Here is a 10,085-nt window from a genome sequence, read left to right as displayed (position 1 = left end):
CCATGTTAAGCAGTTTGAGGAACCTCCAGACAGTTTTCCATAGTGGTTGTACTAGTTTGCATTCCCACCAGCAGTGCAGGAGAGTTCCTTTTTTTCCACATCCTCGCCAACATTTGTTGTTGCTAGTTGTTTGAAGATGTGCCATTCTTACTGGGGTGGGGTGACACACTTGAAATTTAATAATAAGAACAAATAATAACCCAGTTACAAAATGGATGAAGATCTAAGCAGATCTCTCAACAAGGAAGATAGAGTTGTCAAATAAGCCTATAAAAAGATGTTCAGTATCATATGTGAAAACAGAAATGCAAATTAAAACAAGATGTGGATCCTATTACCCATGTATTATAATTGTCAAAATCCAAAACACAGAAATATTAATGCTACCAAAAATGTGGAGCAAAGGAACTTTCACTCATTGCTGGTGAGGATGTAAAAATGGTACTACCATTTTGGAAGACAGCTTAAAGGTTTCTCAGAAATTTAAATATATCCTTACCATCTGATCTAGCAGTCGTTCTACTTGGTATCTACCTACATTATATCAACACAAAAATCTGAAAATAAATATTTAAAGCAACTTTATTCATAATTGTCAAACCCTGCAAATAACCTTGATGTCCTTCAGTAGGTGAATGGATATACTATTTTAACACTAAAAATAAATGAGTTATCATGCCAAGACAAAACATAGAAGTGCCCAAAATTTACATGGCCTGGTGAAAGAAACCAATTTGAAAAGGCTTTGTAGTACATGATTCCAACTGTGTGACATGGCAATGTTATGGAGACAGTGAAAGTGTCAATGGTTGCCAGTAATTGAATGGAGGAAGGGATGAATTGATGCAACGCAGTATTTTTAGTGGTGTGAAACTATTGTGGAAAATAATGTAGTGGTGGACATGTATAATTATACATTTGTCCAAACCAATGGAATAAACAACACACAGAGAAATCTAATGTAAACTATGGACTTTGCTAGATAATGATGTGTCAGTATCGGTTATAAATTCTAAGAAATGTACCACTTTGGAGGAGGATATTAATAGTGAATGGGTACTGGGGGTTGTGTGTCTATAGGAGAAAGGGATACGTAAAAACTGTACTTAATATTCAATTTTGCTGTGAATCTAAAACTGGTAAAAAATGGAGCACATGTATTAATAGAGAGAAAGAAATATTTTTAGGTTGAGATTGACAAAGAATTCCAGTTCTCCTGAATACCTATTTGTATGACCTTAAATTATTTGCTTAACCTCTTTAAGACTCAGTTTTCTTATTTGTAAATGAGGATACCTTATGGGTTGCTATGAGAATTAAATAATTTAGAACTTGCTCAGCATATGGTGTAATCATAGCTATTGTTATCAGATACTCATGGAGATGAGTGTATCATAAATTGTTCATGGATCTATAATTAAAACCTTTCCAGACATCTCCAGTATCTAATTTATTTTCCAATTCGGTGTTTTCTCTGTCTACTAAATGCTTTCTCTGTACAATAGCAAACCCCATTTAGTCTATTTTTTTTAAGATTTATTTATTTATTCATACAGAACTGGGGTACAGACCAGAGATGCGGAGGGTCAGAGGATTCACCAGGGACAGAGTGAGGAGCAGAGCAGGCAGATCTACGAAGTACACTGCTGAGGGGAGCAGCGGGCGGGTCAGGAGAGGTCTGCCGCGCCATGTGGATCTCCTCCAGGGCAGGCTGGGATTGAACTCATGCGTAAGTGGCTTAGGCTTCTTAGTGCAGTGCTTTAACCCACTGCGCCACCAGGGAGGACCGCATTTAGTCTATTTTTGACCATTTTAGAACTAAAGAATGAGTTTATCACCCTCCTATTAACACTTTAATGGGTATCTAGAACCTGGGTTCTAGTCACAGCTCCATGCCTACTTGAGGGGATGCTTTCTAGCACTTACTTTATGCCTTCTATAAGAGGCTAGTAATTTTTATCCTACCCCACCTACCTGTGATGGTTGTTGTGCAAATTGCAAAAACCTGCACTAGCTTTCCCCACTCAAGCCCAGTTACTCTCTAACCCTCTCCTTAGCCCACTAAAAATGTGGAAATCATTAAAATATTAATTAATTTATTAATTTTACAAACACGAGTTAGCAATTGTTTTACATTAAGCACACTATTAGTTGCTGAGGGAATAAATATTAATAAGGCATGGTCCCTCCTGTCAAGAAACCTAAAGTCCAGCCATAAATATGAAAAATTAATTTGTTATCATGTGGTAAATGTCTGGAAACAGATACAGATATGCAATGAGAACACAAATTAAGAGATTTACTGTAAGGGAAGCCTCCAAAGCTTCACAGAGAAGGATGAACACCATTTCCTGATGTTGGAAGGAAGAGAATTTTAGGTAGAGGGAACAGTATAAGTAAATTTGTGGAGTTACATATCGTAAGGATGTTATTTAGGTATGGTACAAAGAAAGCAAATGAAATATTCTTGGAAGGGGAAAATAGTGAATTATATTTAGAAATCTTGATTTTAATATTCATGTAGAGAAATCTCACTGGATGTGAGAAATAAATGAAACATAGATATGTCAAGATGTAGTATTCATCAGTATATAGGTTTTACTACACATGAGGGAGAGAGTGAGCTTGTTAATAATATTTTGTTTCTTGTTTAGGTGATTGTATAGGTCATGATGCTTTCACTGAGGTGTAGGAAATCAAATGGTCCCCTGGACATGTTGATTTCCAGATACCCAGGGGGCATTCACATGATCATGTTCAGTAGGTATTTGGTATTTGACACTATAGAAAGATATTCTGGTTGCAGATTAAAGATGATAGCTAAAGTAACAGAAATGAATGAAATTTCACAGGGAGCATGTATGGAACAGTAATAGACATTAAGCCAGAGTCAAGGTGAATACCAATATTTAATGACTAGCTAGACAAAGAAGATCCAGCAAAAAAAAAAAAAAAAGGCAGAGAGATATGAGAACAAGGAGAAAAAATTATAACTTGAGCCAAGTGAAGCAGAAATTTTGAGGGAGTAGCCAAATCTGTGATGTTGAAGATTGAGAGATCATGTAATAGGATTGACAAGTGTTTGTTGACTATTTCTTGCATGTTTACTTTTCACTTGCAATTTTGGACACCAAGCACTCTGAAAATATCAAGCCTAAAGATAGAATAAACACTGATTTTTCTACCCATCTGGTCACTAATACACCTTGCCCGAGTTCATCATTTACTGTGTGGGCTCTGATGATGTGGTTTCCCCGGAGCCCCTGAGCTGCCCAGATAAGGAAATGACTTGCCTTTGGTTGGAACTCTTGCAGTCAATTCAAGCAAAGAAATTAATTCTAAAACCCTGTCCTTAATGGAACTGACCGCACAGGCCTCCAATATGCAGAGGTTTATGTGCTGTGCCTGGACTATGTTAAGAAAATTAAAACTGGGTTTGTAACAAAAGGCCAAAGTGTCAAGTCACTAAAAGAAGAAAATTCCATTCACAACACAGATCCCTACTCTCACACTAGTTTATGATGAGAGAAAGTGAAGATTTATAATATGTTTTCTATAAAGGCTTGACAGCCACTGAACTGTGCCTCTGGAGGCCAGCCCAGAGTTTCAGCCTCATTATCCAGGGGGAGAGGGCAACGAGCAAGAATGCACAGTCGCAGAGCAAGCTTTGTGTGTAAGAAGACCACCTCTCACACCTGGCTTCTTGAACTCTGTGAGCTGGACTTTCTCAATATTTATACCAGAAAGCAAAGCAAGAAGTTGGTCCCTCAGCCAAAGCTCAAGGAACAGCTGTCATGTTCCAACTGCAGATGGATTGTTTATAGTCACGCCTCTGGCATCTTTGGAAGCTGTCCATAGGATAAGCTAGGTTATGCTGCAGTAAGAAGCAGCATCAGACTTTTAGTGGCTTATGAAAGATGTTTATCTCTTGCTTATAACACATGTCCAAATTAGTTTAGTGGGTGGGCAGAGGGAAAGTTTCTACTCATAAGCAGATCTGAATTGTCCTTACTCTGAGATCCCAGATAATAGAGAAGGAGCCAGTCGTGTGGTATATCACCAGTCAACAAGTCATACAGAAATGGAAGGTAACAAGCAAAGCTCTGGTTCTTCTAACTTCTGCCTAAAAGCAACATAGGCCACATCCGTTCATATGTCAACAACAAAAACATACCATACATCTGAACCACATTGTATTTTTTAATTCATTTTTTGAAATTGTGATATCAGTTTATAGTACTGGATATGATTCAGAGGTATAGGGTCACATTTTTTCATATGTATGATATCATACCATCTCTACCACCAAAGCTCCCATAATCCACCACCATAGATCAATGCCCACTTGCCCCCCTCTATTTTCCACTGTTACACTCCCTTGTTTCTCTCTATTCTACATGTGTGAGTGCTTGTATGTCTCCTCTGGACTTAATTTCACTTAGCATAACCCCTTTCAGTTCCATCCATGTTGTTTCATATGGCAAAGGAGTATTATCCTTCTGTGGGTAGAGACCTTCAGGGAATGACACCAGGTGAACTTCCAGTGTAAAGGTGGATACATATGATGACAGCAGAAATCCTTGCTTTGTTATCAATCTTAGAGGAAAAGCATTTCCATCTTTCATCATTATGTATATTGTTATCTATACAGTCTCTCCTCTTCCTTTTCCTCTTACTTCTTCAATCTTCCTTATATATTTAGGCAATTTTGCTTTATTTCTGACTTGCTGAGTTATACCTTGAATTAGTTTTTACCTAGAAGTTTTACCTTTTACCTTAGAATTTTACCTGGTATTTGGATTTTGTGTGATGTGTTTCATGCAATGATTTTTGAATATAGTTAATTTATAGTCATCAAATTTAACTACTGAACATTAACAACAGCCATGTGAAATGATACTATTATCTGTCCACTTACATATGAATCAATGAGTTCATAGATGTTAAGTTGCTTAAAATCAATCAGTATAGAACAAATCTGGGAATCAAACCTAAGATACATTCACATCATTACTCATGTCTTCTTACTCTGTTAGTGTTGGAGAAATAGCAAGGGCCCAAATCTGACCCTTAAATGACATCCTGAATCAACATTACCCCTGATGGTTTTACAGATTCCACCCCATCAACATGCTGAAGATCCAGCATCTCAGGTGCAGAGACTACCCTCCCAGTATTCCATGATTCTGACTTCCTATATGGGGAAGGTCACTGTGAGGTAGAAGTGGAGTTAAGCAATCATGCTTGGCTTATACCTGAACACATGTGGGTTCTCTCTTGTTTCTCTGATTTCAGCTTGCATCCAGGGACTTGGAGGGGACTTTGAGGACACATGTTGAAGAAAGACACATGACGAAGCTACTCCTGGTTTGACAATGGCAGCTGTTAGCTTGATGTGACAGATTTTGCATTTTCTATCTCTCTATTCCAGCCCTCTGAGAACTATCTCACCCATTTCTCATTCCCCTTCAGAAAGTAACTTAATCTTGCAGAAAATATTCAGGCCTCAGTGGCCCTTCTTTGAGGTGATCCTCTTTGGTTTAACATTTTCCCACAAATCGATGAGCAGTTTTCAGAGTTATATTGGGAACCTGTTATTTGAAATCCTGTATTGTCTCTCTTTCCACAGACACACACACATATGCACACGCATAGTCATATATATGCACACCATGTCTATTATTTTTTTTTCTTTTGCCTTTGTGTGCATGGATGGGTGAATACCTTTCAGAGAAGGTTCTCCTCAACAGTTTGGGGTCACTCAGGGCCCCTCAATCATGCACTAATGTTAACGGGAAAGGATGTCCTGAGCTAACTCTACAGATACAGGTTTGTGGACTCCACCCCCCACCCTAGACACCAGAACTATGAATCCCAGCAACACCAAAGGGAGGACTGCTAGGACCCAAGGGCAGAGTTACACAGCCATGTTTGTTAAAAATACAAATCCCAGCAACACCAAAGGGAGGAAGGCCAGGACCTGAGGACAGAGTTAAGCAGCCATTTTGGGGTTTTGGATATTAAGCCTGACATGCTGGGCTGAGGTTCTCTCAGCCTCGTGGCTGGTGGCTGTTTGCTTGGTTTTTCATTAGCTTTCAGTGTGCTATTGGGGTTCCAGGTTAGCAGAACTGGTAGGACATATTTGTTAACTTGTATCCCTCTCATCTTTCCCTGGGCTGTTCCTTTCCTTTTATTCCTTTTTAAATAAACCCATTATTAACCTCTGTGTGTGTGTGTGTGTGTCTGTGTGTCTGTATGTGTGTGTTTCTGCAGGGCAGTTGAATCTTAAATGCCCAGGTGAGGACCTATATATAGGCAACCCAGTTCACATTGGGTTACCCTGCAACAGTAACACTAGTCTTCCTTCTGGTGCTGATCAGAAATTCATTAGCCTATGAGCTTCTTCATTGTATAGTAAACAAGGGAACTTGACTACACTAAATAGACTTTTAACAAAAATAAGGATTCTCTCTCCTTTCCTTGCTTGAACAGCAGTCCCTTTCCTGGAAGTTATCAAAGTTGGTGTTAAATCAGAGCCAAAGTTCATAGAAATGTTGTTTTTGGAACCATTGGATGGAAAGGGGTGCTAGAAGGTGTGGTGGTCAAGCTAAATTACTTGAAGTTCCTAGATCAGCATTCTAAGGGTGAGTGTGTGCTGCCACCAGAGACACGCCTATCAAGCTGCCCTTAAATGGATTCATGTGTGTGCAAAATCTGTTTAGTGACATACTGGAATCATGAACTCTGGTGGCTCAGAAGAGGTTTTCTCTAAAGGGTAAGAACAGCTACTTCATACAATTATTTTCCAAAAATAATTAAATTAAGCAGCTTTCTCTATTGTTACCTTTTTTTTCATTTGTTTTAAAATAAATAGCCCCAGGGTTTTTTCCCCTCTATGTCCTTGTAACTATACTTGGTGAATCAAAATAAATATTTCCCTCCTCTTTCAAAGGAAATAAATGTGTGTGGCCAACTTCTTTAGATTCATTCTCAGTCCCTCTTTCACTCTCTCTAGCCCCAAACCCTCTTTGCTGCATTTCATGGTATCTCATTCACCACAAACTCTGCTACCTTAAATCAGAATATTTTGTACTTTCAGATAAAATTTCAGAGGCAAACACATTCTCCAGCTTGTCCAATTCTTATTGCTCAAAAAATGGGCTAATGACTATGCTTTATTCTTTCTCAGTAAGTAAGTTTTCTCAGTAGGTAAGTTTTATACTTAACCAGACTATGGCAGTATATGAGTATTTCACCCTCAAGATATTATGATAGGGAGTCATTCCTTGACTTTTCCCCCAGTGAGGCCCAAGTCGAAGGATTACTTTTGTTCAATTCCTGGGCTCCCTTGAGTAATCCTGTCAACTTCCACCTCTGTATCTGTGGGCCTGAGTTGGCTGAACAAGCTCCAGTCTATTCATCTAAAGAAATAAGGTAAAAAAAAATAAGCTGGGTTCATGTGTGCAATTGACTATAGCTCAAATTTTGTGGAGATGGAAGTATCCTTTTCTGGAAAAATAATTGGCTGAATCCAGAGATCCCTCTCAGCATTGGCAGAGTGGACAGCTGCCTCTGAAGAACTAATAGCCACCTCCCCTACTTACTCATTAAGTCAGACATATACACACTTTTCCCTTCCAGTCACAAGGTCTTAACAGGGAAGGTGTAGTGAAGAAGGGAAGCACACTGATTGTCCCTAAGAATGGAAATAATCTGAGCAGAAAACACTAAGGAGGGGTGGGGAAGAGAGTGTAGCAGCCCCTGCATTAGGTGGACAAAGGATCACCTTGCACAAAGAAGTCTCTCAAAGGTTTGAGGGCTCTCTAAGTTTACTGTAACCTGTTACAAAGTTGATCTGTGATACCCTAGACAGTGTCTAACTGCACATTTCCTGTCCTCCATAGCCAAATGTTTTTCCCTGTTGCATTGGGACAATTTTCTACCTGTTCAGAAGTATCAGCATATCCTTGCCATCTTAAATGCTGAATTTTTTTTCACAGAGAAAAGACCCCTAAAATACAGAAGTGTGTAGCTAACTGGCTCTTTAGCTGCAGGGATATTCTTCCAGACAAGAAACCATTTCCCAGTCACCATAAGTTAATGTTTATTTTGGACTCTAGAAATAATTCTAGAGATCGGTATCTAAAGATAGCAGTCTGCTCTTCTCTAGACTAGGCTGCACTAGACTAGGCAAGAGCAAAGACAAGCATTATGAGGTATTCATAACCCTAATGTTGACTGGGATACCAGAACCTTCCCCATCCCATTTCTCTGCATTCCTGCCATTATGGAGGTAATGGGGCAGATGGTGACTAAACACATTTGTAGCTGACAAAAAAAAGTTAAGACATCAGAAATGGGGGTCATACTTGTGTGAAAGAGGAAAAAGGCAATCACATAGAATGGGGGGAGGGGAGGGTGGAATTAACATCTAGCATAATAACTCTGAGGAATAGCCTTTCTGGTGGTACAAGGATTAAAGTCTTAGTGCTATCAAGCTGGAGCCAGACACTGGGGCATGCGTTCGATCCCCAACCAGGGAGCTGACCCACATGGCACATCAGACCTCTCCTGTCTGACCCACTGCTCCCCTTAGCAGTGTTCAGTCAGTCTACCTGTTCTGCTCCCTACTCTGTCTCTGGTGAATCCTCTCACCCCCACCACCACAATTCTGGTCTTTTCTGTATACGAGAACTTCTTGTATGAATTTAAAAAAAAAAAAGTCTGAGGAAAAGATAATTGGTAACTGGAGACACCTGGGTCAATGAACAAGTACAGAAAGACCAGCCAGATTCTGTTATCTCCTAGATTTATCCTTAAGAGTTGAGTTATACAAAAAGTTCTTCTGGAACAGGGATACCTGCTGGATATTATAACTCCAATAATAATCAACTAACTTTATTGAGCTCCTACTATAAGCCCATGCTTGACTGTGTTACTAAGATACTAGGCCATGAAGTCACAATCCAGTGATGGAAATTCCATCATAAACCAATGTGATCACTCCCCTCAGCCACTGCTCAGTGATGGGGAGTCAACAGTGAATACAGCAGCATGGCTCCTTCAGATGGTAATGTGTTCCCTGAATCCTTTTCTTCTCCCCATACAAAACTACACAATATTTCTCAGTCTTCCATACAGTTAGATGTGATTGAGCTTCAGCAAACAAAAACTGAACAGAAGTGCTGTGTGTACCTTTACATACCATAAAGCCCACTTCAGGTGTATGGTCTTCTCTTTTTCTGTTAATGGGCTGAATATGGATTCTCAAGAGGACATTAGAAACCCAAATGTTAAAGATACTAAAACTCCTATCAGCCTGGGCCCTGAATGATTTCAGAGAACAGACTATAAATCATTAATACCCCACCTTAGTGTCACCAACTGGACTCGATGTGAGTAAAAATAATAATAATAAATCGATGTTGTTCAGCCTTTAAGAATCCCTGTTGATTATCTCCTACTGAAGGTAGCATTATATCAAAGTCAAAATCAATGTCCCTTACCTTCATGGAGCTTGTAGTGAAGTGGGTACTCAGTACTCAGGAGAGTCCAAAGTCCAATGGAAAATTAATGTAGGCCAATACAGAAAATATTGCAATACTGTAACATTGAGAAGAATCTTGAGGGAGAAAAAAACACTCCACACAAGAGACAGTAAGTCGAGTAGAGGGCAGCATATGCAAAGACCACACAATGAGAGAGCTCAAGGGGAGGATGACTAAAGAGCAGAAGGGCCCAGGGTTGGGGGAGTTCCAACTCTGAGATGTGAAAAAACTGCTAGACCACTATGTGGACATATCTGTGTGATCCCAGGCATGGGTATATTTGGAAACATGTGAAGCTTTGGGGTAAGCCAGCATGAGACACTCTTTCATCACATCGATTCAAAACAATTCCCAGACAAGAAGACCAAGGGTGAGGAAATGAAAGCTGTGACCTCAGTTCTTGCTGCTGGTAAGTCTGGATTTCTTGACTCATATTCTGAACCCCATCCCTTAATATTCTCACCCCTATCTACTGGAAGAGCCCAGTAAGTGGTCTTGTCTTCACCCTCCTATTTACAAAAATTCCTCTTTTGGGCA

General features: G+C 39.5%; 1 pseudogene; it reads right to left on the bottom strand.

The window, feature by feature from the left end:
* LOC101634013 overlaps window positions 1-9,512 on the bottom strand; it is a 12,126-nt pseudogene extending 2,614 nt beyond the window's left edge.
* Window positions 9,513-10,085: the final 573 nt, after the last annotated feature.

This window comes from Condylura cristata, unplaced genomic scaffold (assembly GCF_000260355.1).
Source record: "Condylura cristata isolate star-nosed mole 26May11 unplaced genomic scaffold, ConCri1.0 scaffold00019, whole genome shotgun sequence".
Lineage (NCBI taxonomy): Eukaryota > Metazoa > Chordata > Mammalia > Eulipotyphla > Talpidae > Condylura > Condylura cristata.
The sequence above is the reverse complement of the archived record's forward strand: the minus strand, read 5'-3'. Positions and strand labels throughout refer to the sequence as shown.